Below are 12115 nucleotides of genomic sequence, written 5' to 3'. Positions count from 1 at the left end.
TCTTTTCCAAGTGGCAGCCATTTTATTGCTTCTCCTTGAGTTAACACACATCCAGGATTCCCATTACAATTTGCACTGCAGTGATTAGATTACTCATCCTTGCTTTATTCCTAACTTTAACCTCAAGGAAGATAGTAACATTTTCACCATTACATAGAATGTTAGCTGTAGGCTTTTTTGAGATCCCCTTTATCATGTTAGAGATGTTCTTTTTCCTCAATGACTACAAGTTTTTACTTGTGAATGGATATTAAGTTTTTCAAATGCTTTTACTGTATCTGTTAATATAGTCATATGCTGTTATATGCTTTGTTTTATTGTGGTACATCATATTGAATGATTTAAAAACTATAAAAAAATCAACCCTGCATCCCTGAAATAAATTCCACTGGATAAAAATGTATTCTTCTTCTCTGTATTGCCAGCTTCAGTTTGCTAAAATTTTGTTGAAGATTTTTGGCTTCGATTTTCGCAAGGAATTTTTTTTAATTTTTAAAAATGTTTTATTTATTTCTGAGAGAGACAGACCGACCGACAGACAGACAGACAGCATGAGCAGGGGAGGGTCAGAAAGGGAGGGAGACACAGAATCCAAAACAGGCTCCAGGCTCTGAGCTAGCTGTCAGCACAGAGCCCGACGCAGGGCTCGAACCCACGAAACGTGAGATCCTGACCTGAGCCGAAGTTGGATGCTTAACCGACTAAGCCACCCAGGTGCACAAATCACAAGGAATGTTTATCTGCAGTTTTCTTTTCATTTTATGTATTTATCTGGTTTTGATATCAGGATAATAAAATGACTTAGGAAATATAGCCCCCCCCCCTTGATTTTCTGAATTTCTGTGAAATCGGCATCATTTCCTAAATGTGTCCTAGAGTTCACTAGTGAAACTCACTTCATCTGAAATTTTCTTCAAGTTTAAAAAAAAATAATTCAAATTATATATTATTTTTAACATTAAAATTTTTTTATGTTATTTTTGAGAGAGAGAGCACGAGCACAGGGGAGGGGCAGAGAGAGAAGGAGACACAGAATCTGAAGCAGGCTCTGGGCTCTGAGCTGTCAGTCAGCACAGAGCCTGATGGGGGGCTTGAACCCATGAACCATGGGATCATGACCGGAACTGAAATTGATGCTTAACTGACTGAGCCACCTAGGTGCCTGCTCTTTTTATAGCTTTTTAATATGGAAAGTTACATAAATGATTTTAAACTTTTCTTCTTTTCAATATACGCATTAAAAAATAAAAGTTTGCCACTTAGCATTGTTGGTGTTGCATCCCACCAATATTGCTATGTTGTGTTTTAACTATTCTTCATTTTAAAGCTTTTTTCTAATTGCGTTTATAATTTCTTGTTTGAACCAAAGATATACACACAAACATTTACACATATGAAAAAATTGAATTATACATTTTTTAACCTGCTGTTTTCCTTAATAATAAGATCAGCAACACCTTTCTGATAAATAATTTCCTGCAGCCTCCTTCTTAGTGAATACACTTTAGTATAGTATGGACATATCATACAAAATGTATTTAAACTAAGTCCCTATTGTTGGCTAGCTTAGTTATTTCCAATTTTTCAGTTACAAATAGTTGTGATAAATATCCTTATACACTGATTTTTGTATAACGAAGAAATTCTTTCACTGCATAGCTTTCTAAAGTGGAGTTGTGGGGCACCTGGGTGGCTCAGTCGATTAAGTGTCCTACTTCGGCTCAGGTCATGATCTCACGGTTCGTGGGTTTGGGCCTTGTGTCAGGCTCTGTGCTGACAGCTAGCTCAGAGCCTGGAGACTGTTTCATTTTCGGTGTCTCCCTCTCTCTCTGACTCTCTCCTGCTCACGCTGTCTTTCTCATTCAGAAATAAATAAAACATTAAAAAAAATTTTTTTAAAGTGGATTTGTTATGTAAGGGTATTGTCTTTAGAGGCAGTTTCCCATTTTTGTATGGACTTCTTGGGCCTGACCCTACATACTTTACATGGTTGATCCCCCCATTCCCAGCCCCCCAAGAGTTGATGTGGTCTGTGGGCTGCATCAGCCCTCAGGCATGGTAATTTGGCATTTGGAGAGATGAAAACTAGTCAAGGGCCAATATCCACGACTGCGAGGGGAGGGTCTTACATATAGCATCTAGATTTTCAGGTTCTCCTGGAAAAGTGGGAATCTGGCAGCCCTAAGCCCACATCCCTACATGATACGAATTAGTGGGAAAGGAGTAATTACTTCAGATGGGGCAGGATCTTTCCATTCTGTCATCTTTCTTCCTTACCTTGTCACTTGGTTAGGACACAGCTTGACTCTTACAAGATCTGGGTTCATAACCATTGAATTGCTGGGATAGAACCTATTAGAAAACTCACGCCAGTCATGCACAGGGAAACCCCAATTTACCATTCGGAACCATGTGACATTTCCCAGTAGGCACTCTGCCTCCTTCCACTTTTTTCTCTAGGAAATTCTAGACCTCCCTTTGATAAACAATCAGATCTGTCCTTCCAGAAGGAGCTTTCATTCTTTTGAGATAGAGCACAGAGATCTTCATTTGATGAATTTCTCTAGGTGAACATTATCTCTAGAACCATGCGAACATAACGTATCTCAGATTTTTTTAGGCCTCCGTTTTAAGGATATATTCAAAGTGAAGCCCTCCCCCACTTGTAGTTTTTAATTCGTGACCCAGTTATGTTAAGATCAAATTATTAATGTAGGATGATTGTTGTTATTCCACTAGCCTATCCAGCCAAGGAGAATTCTCTAATTACCAGATCAATTTCCAGATTGTTTTTCTTCCTAAAAAAATTTCTTTTTCTGCTAAAAGAGAGGTAAGGTCAATATGCATGATGAAGTGATACAGAAAACAGCGAGGAAAGGCAGAAAAAGGAGAATTATGTGTTGAGAGATATTATAGGGAATTGTGAATGGAAAGGCTCTGTATTGGCACCAAGTGTGACAGGGTAGGGGAGGGGGGATGTAGAAGGAAAGAAGGGGGTTTTAATAAATACTGTTATGGTCTTTGAATCTGGATCCCCTTTACGGTTCTCGTGAAATTTAAGGAGAGGGTTTGAGTTATTGAAATTACTTTTGGTTGTGGAAAGCTGTTTCTTGACTACAGCCCTGGTCTGAGACCCAACAGGGTCTGCCCCAGGTTTATAAGGTTACACAGGCTTGTGGATTGCTTTTCCTTGTCCGTGTCCTTCTTATACTGTGCTATGGTTATATTCACTTGCTGTTCATGAGACAGGAAGTCCTGGACACCTGTTTTAACAGATTTTAAGATTGTTCCTTCTGTCCCAGAGCTTTGTCGTGGACCCTCTTTCGAAAAAATCCAAGACCTAGACAATTGAGACCTAGGTTTCTGTTCTCTTTTTCTGTTTTTGTTTCTCATTCTATGGTTTTCCCGAGGTAGGGAGTCCACACGACAGGTCCTAATGCTTCTGGCTCTAGGGTTGGATTTCTTAAACACATCCCCAGGTCAACCGGAGTGCTAGAGTTTATTACTTTTTAAAAACCAAAGCCCTGCCAAGTGAAAGGAGAGAAGGCCATGTTTAGATGAAAGTGCTTGATGTTCAAATTCTGTAGTTTGTTGACATTTTATTGCTCAATGCAATTTTTCCCATCCTTCAGGGCATTTCACTTAATGGTTTCCCAGGAACACTATGATGAGGCTTCAAAGCAAGCCCTAGGTTTTAGCAACGACGCTCTTATTCCAGTTTATATGAGTCACATGTCCAAAGCCTTGTACACAAGTTTTTCCCATAAACACTTATGCCCAGAAAATATGGTAAGCCATGTTAACGAGCCATATTAGACGTCCCACACTAATATGGAAACAAACCGGGTAATGCCAATGTAATATATTTTTGTGGGAACTGGGGTGGAGGGAGAGGTGTATCTCAACTAGGTTTTAGCTGTATTGCACTAAATTCATTCAAGGGCATCTGTCACTAGTAGGCTGTAGTGCTGGCTGTTGAGTACAAATTTGTCAGTAAGAATTAGCTGTGTAGGTGTGATGCCTTTAAAAACTGAATTAGGACAGATATGCCAACAAGTTGATGTACGACCCTGAGAAGTCAGTCCTTCATGATTATTTATTCCATGGGTTAAGTGGAATATAAGCTATTTATTAGCTTTCAAGTGGTTCTGATCTTATTGAACCCCATAGATACTGGTAAAACATGGCTTTCTGAGGGGACATATTTTGGTACTTTTAGGGTTAAATAATGAAGTACCAGTTCTTAGACTTGGCACTCAAGGTGCTATCTGATTCCTCTCTTCCAGTTATCTCCTTCCAGGGATGATTCTTTCTCCCTGTTTCTATATTTGCACTGTGTTGGGTACTGGTCATGGTCAACTGGATCAGCCTGAATGGGAGCTCTTCGCAGAAGGCAGGCCCACTGAAATGAGTAGGCCTGGAGGAAGAAATGGCTGGCATTAATTTAACTCAGAAAGAAACATCACTGAAGGGTTTGGTGGGATCTCATTCTCTGGAGGGTTAATAAACTTAGTCCATGCTTTCCTTATCTGGGGGGCTATGTATGTACCACTTCTAGGAAGTATGGAGGGACCACTGACCTCAAGCCTCTGCTCAGAGTACCATGCTTTTGCTTTCCATATGTCTATTACTGAAAAGCAGAAGAAAGGATGATATTACCTTACTGTAAAAAGATGTAATGGCAGGCAGAGTTGGTCGAGATAGCTCTGTGGTGATGCTTCCCGCCAGCATAATCCTCCAGGAATGAACGTCAGCCAGACCTGCAACATTTAAGGAGACTGTGGGGTCTGAACTTGCATTTAGGAAAATGCTAACTTGTATTTGAAACTTCATCTGACACATTCTGCAATCCTCATTGCACAAGAGGAGACATTTTCATCCCGGTTTTTAATGTTCTTCTCTTCTGAGGGCTCGGGGTGGGGGACCTCAATGTTATTTTAACTTGCTTCCTCTAGGCGAGGAGATTTACTTAATTACGTAGCCCATCGAGAAGCTCTGTTGCTGAACATCTTGTACAGTGTGGGCTCTGTGTGCTCCTTAGGGTTTGTGGTGTGTCTGGAAAACAGAAGGGGCACAGGAGAGGAAGCTCACCCTTTGAATATTGTCTAGAAGAAGTTCCTTGAGGAACACACCTCTGAAGGATAAAGGAGAGAGGGCAGGATCAGTCAGGGGGAGCCTTCAGGCTCAGATGCAGGGTTGACACGTGTGGAAGGAGAGAGGGAGGGCCTGGAGATCACAGCGGAAGAGCCTCAGACAGCAGAATATTGTGGAGAAAATGATGGCGAGGTTAAGGAGATTCCCAGTCCACCTGGAGGGAAGATATGCTTGGGTTCTCATACCCCTGCTGTGCACAGCCACTGTCTAAGAAAAACAGGGCCACAACGCTGTGGCCACAACAGAGCCACAACGGTGTGGGAGGTGCGTCCCACGGGGGCCTCTCTTCATTTAAAAAAAAAAAAAACTTTATTTTTGAGAGAGAGACAGAGTGGAAGTGGGGGAGGGGCAGAGAGAGAGAGGGAGAGACAGGATCTTAAGCAGGATCCAGGCTCTGAGCCATCAGCACAGAGCCCAATGCAGGGCCTGAACTCACAGACCACGAGATCATGACCTGAGCTGAAGTCAGACACTTAACCGACTGACTGAGCCACCCAGACACCCCTCACAGCAGCTTCTCTTGAAGACAGCTCAGCAGGGCTACCTTCATGGCTACCACAGGAGGGACACGTGTGTTGTCACAGGAAGGGTCCCAATGAAGTCTCTAAGGGTCTAGGACCCTGGCCCTGGGTTAGAGCAGGAAGACAAGTAGAATTATACAGAATTATACAAATTCACTTCTGCCCACCTGCCTATGGGTTAGAAAATACTGCTTGATCAAGTTAAGGACTGACTAAACATTTTCTAAGATTCTCTGAGTTGGACAAGCTACCAGCCAGGCCACTTGCTGTGGACATGTAATGCTGTGTTTAGATCTGCAATTGTTGTTTTGATAATAGCATTATATGGGGACGGGGTAGCCAATCAGTGTATCTGAGTGTTATCTGTCTGCCTTTATTAAACTTGAACTTGTCACATTGTCCCCTAAGCCCCCACCACACATATGGTTTCCTTTTTTTTTTTTTTTTTTTTTTAGGGTTTATTTATGTGGGAGAGAGACAGCACGTGCTCAAAGGAGAGGTCAAGAGAGGGGGAGAGAGAATCCTAAGCGGATTCTGCTCAGTGTGGGGCTCGAACCCACGACCACAGGATCATGACCGGGGCTAAAATAGAGTCAGACACTTAACTAACTGAGCCACCCAGGAACCCCCACACATACGGTTTCTATCTGGCACTTGACCTATGTATATCTATGACTTCTCACATGTATGCCTTCCTCCCATCCGAGGTCATGAGCAACTTGAAGGTAGCTGTGGTCTTACACTTTGAATCAGCACCGTCTAACACACATAGTTGTTTTGGGGTTTAACATCAGGTAAATAAAGGGATTGAGCAGCCAGGGGATAGGCTGGGAAAAAAACTGAAGAACATTTATTTCAGCCTACTTACTTACAGAAGGTTCTAGCAGTGACTTATAATAGAAGACACAGATGTGTCACAACCATGAAAAACGATAAATGTATCAACGCTGTTATACAATGCTGTACGTCAAATATATTTCACAAGAAAGAAAAAAGAAATAAGGACAAAGGAAGGGGGCAAAGCTGGCCTGGGTACAACGAAAAATTACTGAGCTAAGGATTGCTACTGAGATTGAATGCAAACTTTACTTCTGACCTTTTCCTGGCAGGCAAGACAAAAAGGAAAACACAAGTTATATAAGGTTCTTATTAGCTAATAAAAAGAAGCATGCCAGTTTTTCTATACAAGCAGATTTTTTTTTTGAGCACTAACTTTAAGAAGAATTTATTTTATGGTCCCTTATAAAGCCATCGACTTTGAAAATATATGATGGTTTCAATAACAGTTTTATTAAAGAAAATACGGAAACTCTGTTTTTCCTGTATGGCCATTTCTTATATTGATTTTTGATAAATGCCACAGTTCAGAGAAGACTTTTCTTTGGGGATTTAGGATGTAGTTCAACCATCAGCAGTGAAATGAGATTGATGGATTACGTCTGGGCCTGTAGCCTGGGAACCACGTGACACAGTAATGATGCCCAGAGGCTACGTATCAATTTGAGATGATTAGCAAACAAATGAAGTTGTATTAAAATAGAATATAACTTTGGCTGTATTTTTTTTTTTTTTAAATTTGGCTCAACAGTTCTGCCCTGACACACAGACATGTTGAGTTGACACTGGGCCTGTACCATAATAAATCCCATGTAGGAATGATGATCTATAATTGATTCGAATAGGACCCCAACTCCTACTAAGAGAAATCCCGGAGGGTGTGACCAATGTTCCAGAAGCAAAATCCTTGGGTTTACAGATCCGTTGAAGCACCAAACCCAGCGAAACAAGTTGCTTTTGGATTCTGAGGTTCTTCAAGATTTGAATGTGCTAATATGCTATCACAGAATGAGCTCCTGGTAGCTAGGCCCTGACCTCAAGATCAGTGTATACAAGTTTATTATAGGTGGCTCGGCGGAGCAACACCTAAGGAAGACAAGAGTATGGGAAGGGAGGGGAGGGGACGGGGAGGGAAGGGAGAGGAGGAGAGCAAGGTAAAGCAGAGGAGGAAGTTGGGTGAAAGCCGTGAAGAGCTCTGAACTCATGTGGATTTTTGGAGTTATGTCCAGTTGGATGAGGGGCTGGGGCTGGACACCCCCACACAGACCACTCATTAGAGACAAGCTGCCCTTGGAAAGGGTGTGCTCTTGGGTCAGGTGGCTTTCTTTGGCAAATGGCAATTCTCTGAGAAAGCTAACACCTCAGGATTCTGGGCCAGTGGCACTGACAATGACTGGGGACTAAGCCACTGGAGACTTTTGAAGGTGGTGCATCATAATGTGTCATACGATGTTGTTGGCATGGTGGTTGTTTTGGTTTTTTTGTTCTTTGTTTTTATCAAACTAGAAAAACCCACTTTTATTCTGAGGCACAGCTCAAACATCTCCCACACCTAATGGTAGAGAAAATATAATTTGTCAAACGCCGCTCTATTCCAATGACAAGATGTAGACTTAATTCTGTAGGATGGGTATATAGGTTCGGTTTTCTACTCGGCTACTTACCTCCCAGAAGCCAGATGTAAGTGACCTCGGCAATGAAAAGAGCTTCTTATTTTAGTCACATAATTTGGGGGACAGTTCCAGTCCTGTGTAGCTGCTCACCAAACCGGGTTCTTTCTCTTTTCTTCTGGTCCCTTTATGGCACGTAACTTTTATTTTCATGGCTGTAAGAGGCTCTGCTCTGTCCCAAAAGGGAAAGAGGCAAAGGAGAAACACCACGCAAGCTTCTTGCTCCACAAAACGTTCTGAGGCACCATACGCTTTCTCCTGACTTTTCATTAGCCAGAACTGAGCCACATGACTGTTTCTAATTTCCAGTGCATCTGGTAAAGTGATTTTACCTGAGAACATTTAAATGGCTTCTCTTAATTGGGAAGAACGAGAGAAAGGATCCCGAGAAGGCGACTAGCACTGTGACCACAAATACTAGCTTTTAAATCCTTCCTTCCTTGTCCTTGATTGGCTGAGCAACTGCAAGAACAAATTCCATAGAAGGAAAAGGAATATAGTCATACAATATTCCTAGGAATATGAGCACTACATCACAACAGATGGCTATGCTTTCCACATGTAGCCGGCTTAACTCAGACTTTCCACATTTCATCTAAAGCAGTTTACGTTTATTACCCTAGATTTATGGTTGCCTTTCTACCATGTGGGACAGAGCTGTGCACGTGGTCGACATTCGCTGTGTGTTCGTGTGCGCGCACGCATGTTATGTAAACAAAGGGATGTCTGTGGCATACAATATAGCACTCTCCTGTGTCATGAAGTCATAAAATATATCATGTGTCTTGCTGGCATACATGGGAAGCCCCTGCAACGGTGGTTGAGAAGAGATACTGAGGATGGATTTTAGTCCTTGCTTTGCTGTGTTTGGTCTTGGTTAGGCCACTGCCAGATGGGTAGCTTCCTGATGATTTTTTTACGTATAGATTTTAGACAACTTTGAGAAATAACCATGGGAAAGCTGCTCCCGGTAGGATTTAAAAAGTAGGGGCACCTGGGTGGCTCAGGCAGTTAAGTGTCCGACTTCAGATCAGGTCATGATCTCACGGTTCGTGATTTCAAGCCCCGGGTCGGGCTCTGTGCTGACAGCTCAGAGCCTGAAGCCTGCTTTGGATTCTGTATCTTCTCTCTCTGTCCCTCCCCCGCTCATGCTCTGTTTCTCTCTCCCTCTCAAAAAATAAACAAACATTAAAAAAAGATTTAAAAAGTGTAACAACCTCATCCCTTATTGAAAAATTATTGTTCTTTCTTCTACCTATCTCATCCAGGAAAGAAGCCTCCCTTTCTATATGATTTTTAACTTTCTGCATAGGAAATTAACAGTTGAACATGATGTCCACAGATACACATTAAACTCACAGATACAATAGAAAAAGTGTGATGGCCCCACTGATATTTCCCTAAAACACCTAGTATTCCCTTTATATCAGCCTCTAGGGTTAGGGGCTCCTCATTCTTCCCCTCTCCTTGAGGAAGGGTCTTTTCTTGTCCAACTCTCTTCTCAAGTATTGTCTCAATGGACCGTTCACAGCATCACAAAATTAGAAGCAGAGGCCGTGGTGAATGCTAGATCCTTTTGCAGGTCTCAGATGCTCTCAGCTGATGCCAATGCTCATGCTGCCTGGCCCCACTTTGAGTAGCAAGGTGTTGGTGGCATGATTGGACTTGTGGGCGAGTTTTTATAAATAATGATGTCTGGGTTCCACCCAGAGAACTGGATTTATATATCATTGGGTCTGCTTGGGCATCAGGTTTTTAAAAGCTCCCCCAGGTGATTCTACTGTGCAGCAATGACTGAGAACCAATAAGCTATGAACCAATTACAATACTTCCCCCCCCCCCACCAGGTCCCTCCCAATACACAATTTGTTAACTTATGTATTCTTGTACGCCCCGACGGTGGTTAATGCCACCTTCTGGGTGTTGTTTTTATTCCAAGACACAGTTTAGCAGAGGACCCCATTCTTGGCATGGGCTCCATTGTCCTATGGAAAGACTCTGGTTTCTGCTTCCATGTTGCAACCCCTCTGCCAGGTTCTTCCAAGGAAGATCCTACAGAGGGTTTCCATATCTTGGGGGGGCCTAGGGCAGAGAAAGGAGAGAAAACAAGGTGTGGAGATGTCAGCAAAGAGGAGTGAGGGAAGTAAGGAGAGAGAGAAAAGGGGGAAAGGAGGAGGAGGAAGGGGTGGAAGAATGGGGGAAAATGTGAAGAAAGTAAGATGAATATAAGGGTCATAGGTGTTGAAAAATACTGAAAAAAAATTGCCAGTAGATATTTACTAGTCACCATTGATGGAGGTGACATAAAAAGTCTTGCTGAGATAGAAAAAAACATAGGGGACCCTGGGTGGCTCAGTCAGTTAAGTGTCCAACTTTGGCTCAGGTTGTGATCTTGCAGTTTATGAGTTTTGAGCCCGTGTCGGGTTCTGTGCTGACGGCTCAGAGCCTAGAGCCTGGAGCCTGCTTTGGATTCTGGGACTCCCTCTCTCTCTGCCCCTCCCTGGCTCACACTCTGTCTTTCTCTCTCAAAAATCAATAAACATTAGAAAAAAAATAAGGTCTCATTAAGAGACAGGAATAAAACCCTCGAAAAGCTACATTAAACTGTGCAGTGAAGAATAAAGGGGAATAAAACCAGATAACACAGGACTTCTAGAGAGACCAATCAACAAATGAGAGTTTTTTTTTTTTTAATGTTTTATTTATTTCTGAGAGAGAGAGAGAGAGAGAGAGACAGCATGAGCAAGGGAGGGTCAGAGAGAGAGGGAGATACAGAATCCAAAGCAGGCTCCAGGCTAGCTGTCAGCACAGAGCCCGATGCAGGGCTTGATCCCACAAACCGTAGGATCATGACCTGAAGTCGGACACTTAACCGACTGAGCCACCTAGGCACCCCACAAATGAGAGTTTTAAGGCAATAGACAGCACGGACTGCATTTTTATGTGGGGAAATGGTATCAGTCCTGTTGCAATAGATCCCTTATTCTTGGCCTTATTAGCTCAAGTCCAATTATGCATAGAGGTGGCTACTGAGGAAATGACATTTAACCCATTCTGTATCTGGGAGCCTTTCTGGCAGTTATTTAAATATTTTATAGTTCTCTCCTTTAGCCCGTACAATCCAGTATGTTGTCTGCAAATATTTGCTTTGAGGAAAAAAATTAACTTTCAAAATTTACTTGAAGATGCCCTTTGAGAGTCTTATCCCCACTCCTAATGCCAGGATGCACTTCTAGAAGTTTCTTCGGAGAGTTGAGGTCTTGATACTGTTTGGTGAGAATAAAGAAAGGGGATTCAATCCAGTCAAAGTGGTGGAGGTTTCATATTCTGTTATCTTTTCTAAGAAACCTGCTTAATTTGATGTGTTGAACTTTGGCAATACGAGTGCCTTTCATGACATAAAAGAAGCCAATCTTGAAAAGGTGCAGACAGATGCTGAGAGAGGTTTTTATAGTGGGGCTGAGTTTCCTGTACTGCTGCATGTAATTAGGCATGAAAATNGGTGGGCAGAGTTCAGCTTACTTAAAGGAAACACAGTCTTTCTTTAACATGTAGGTATGTCTCCATCTCTATAAAGAAATAAGAGTTTCTGTGTTCATTTTACAAAGTCTGCACAAAACTAAGCTTGGGGTAAGGAACATGTCATTTCTATTTATTCTAAGCAAGCATCATTTACCCATTTTATAAAGAACGTGGATGGTAAAGATGGTGAACATGCATGATTTAGGATCAGCATCTTTGGTGTCCTAACAACATTAAACACAGAATGCGTTGCCTTGGCACTCTGGCTCGTCTCCATCTCCTTGATTTTCCTATTTTACTGTTTTTTTTTTAAATTCTTTACTCTTCTAGGCTTAGTGCTGTAGTGTCTGAAATGCTTGTGTGGGGTGCCTGGGTGGCTCAGTTAGTTAAACATCTGCCTCTTGATTTCAG

This window comes from Crocuta crocuta, unplaced genomic scaffold (assembly GCF_008692635.1).
Source record: "Crocuta crocuta isolate KB4526 unplaced genomic scaffold, BGI_CrCroc_1.0 scaffold377, whole genome shotgun sequence".
In the NCBI taxonomy this organism is placed as follows: Eukaryota; Metazoa; Chordata; class Mammalia; order Carnivora; family Hyaenidae; genus Crocuta; species Crocuta crocuta.
The sequence above is the reverse complement of the archived record's forward strand: the minus strand, read 5'-3'. Positions refer to the sequence as shown.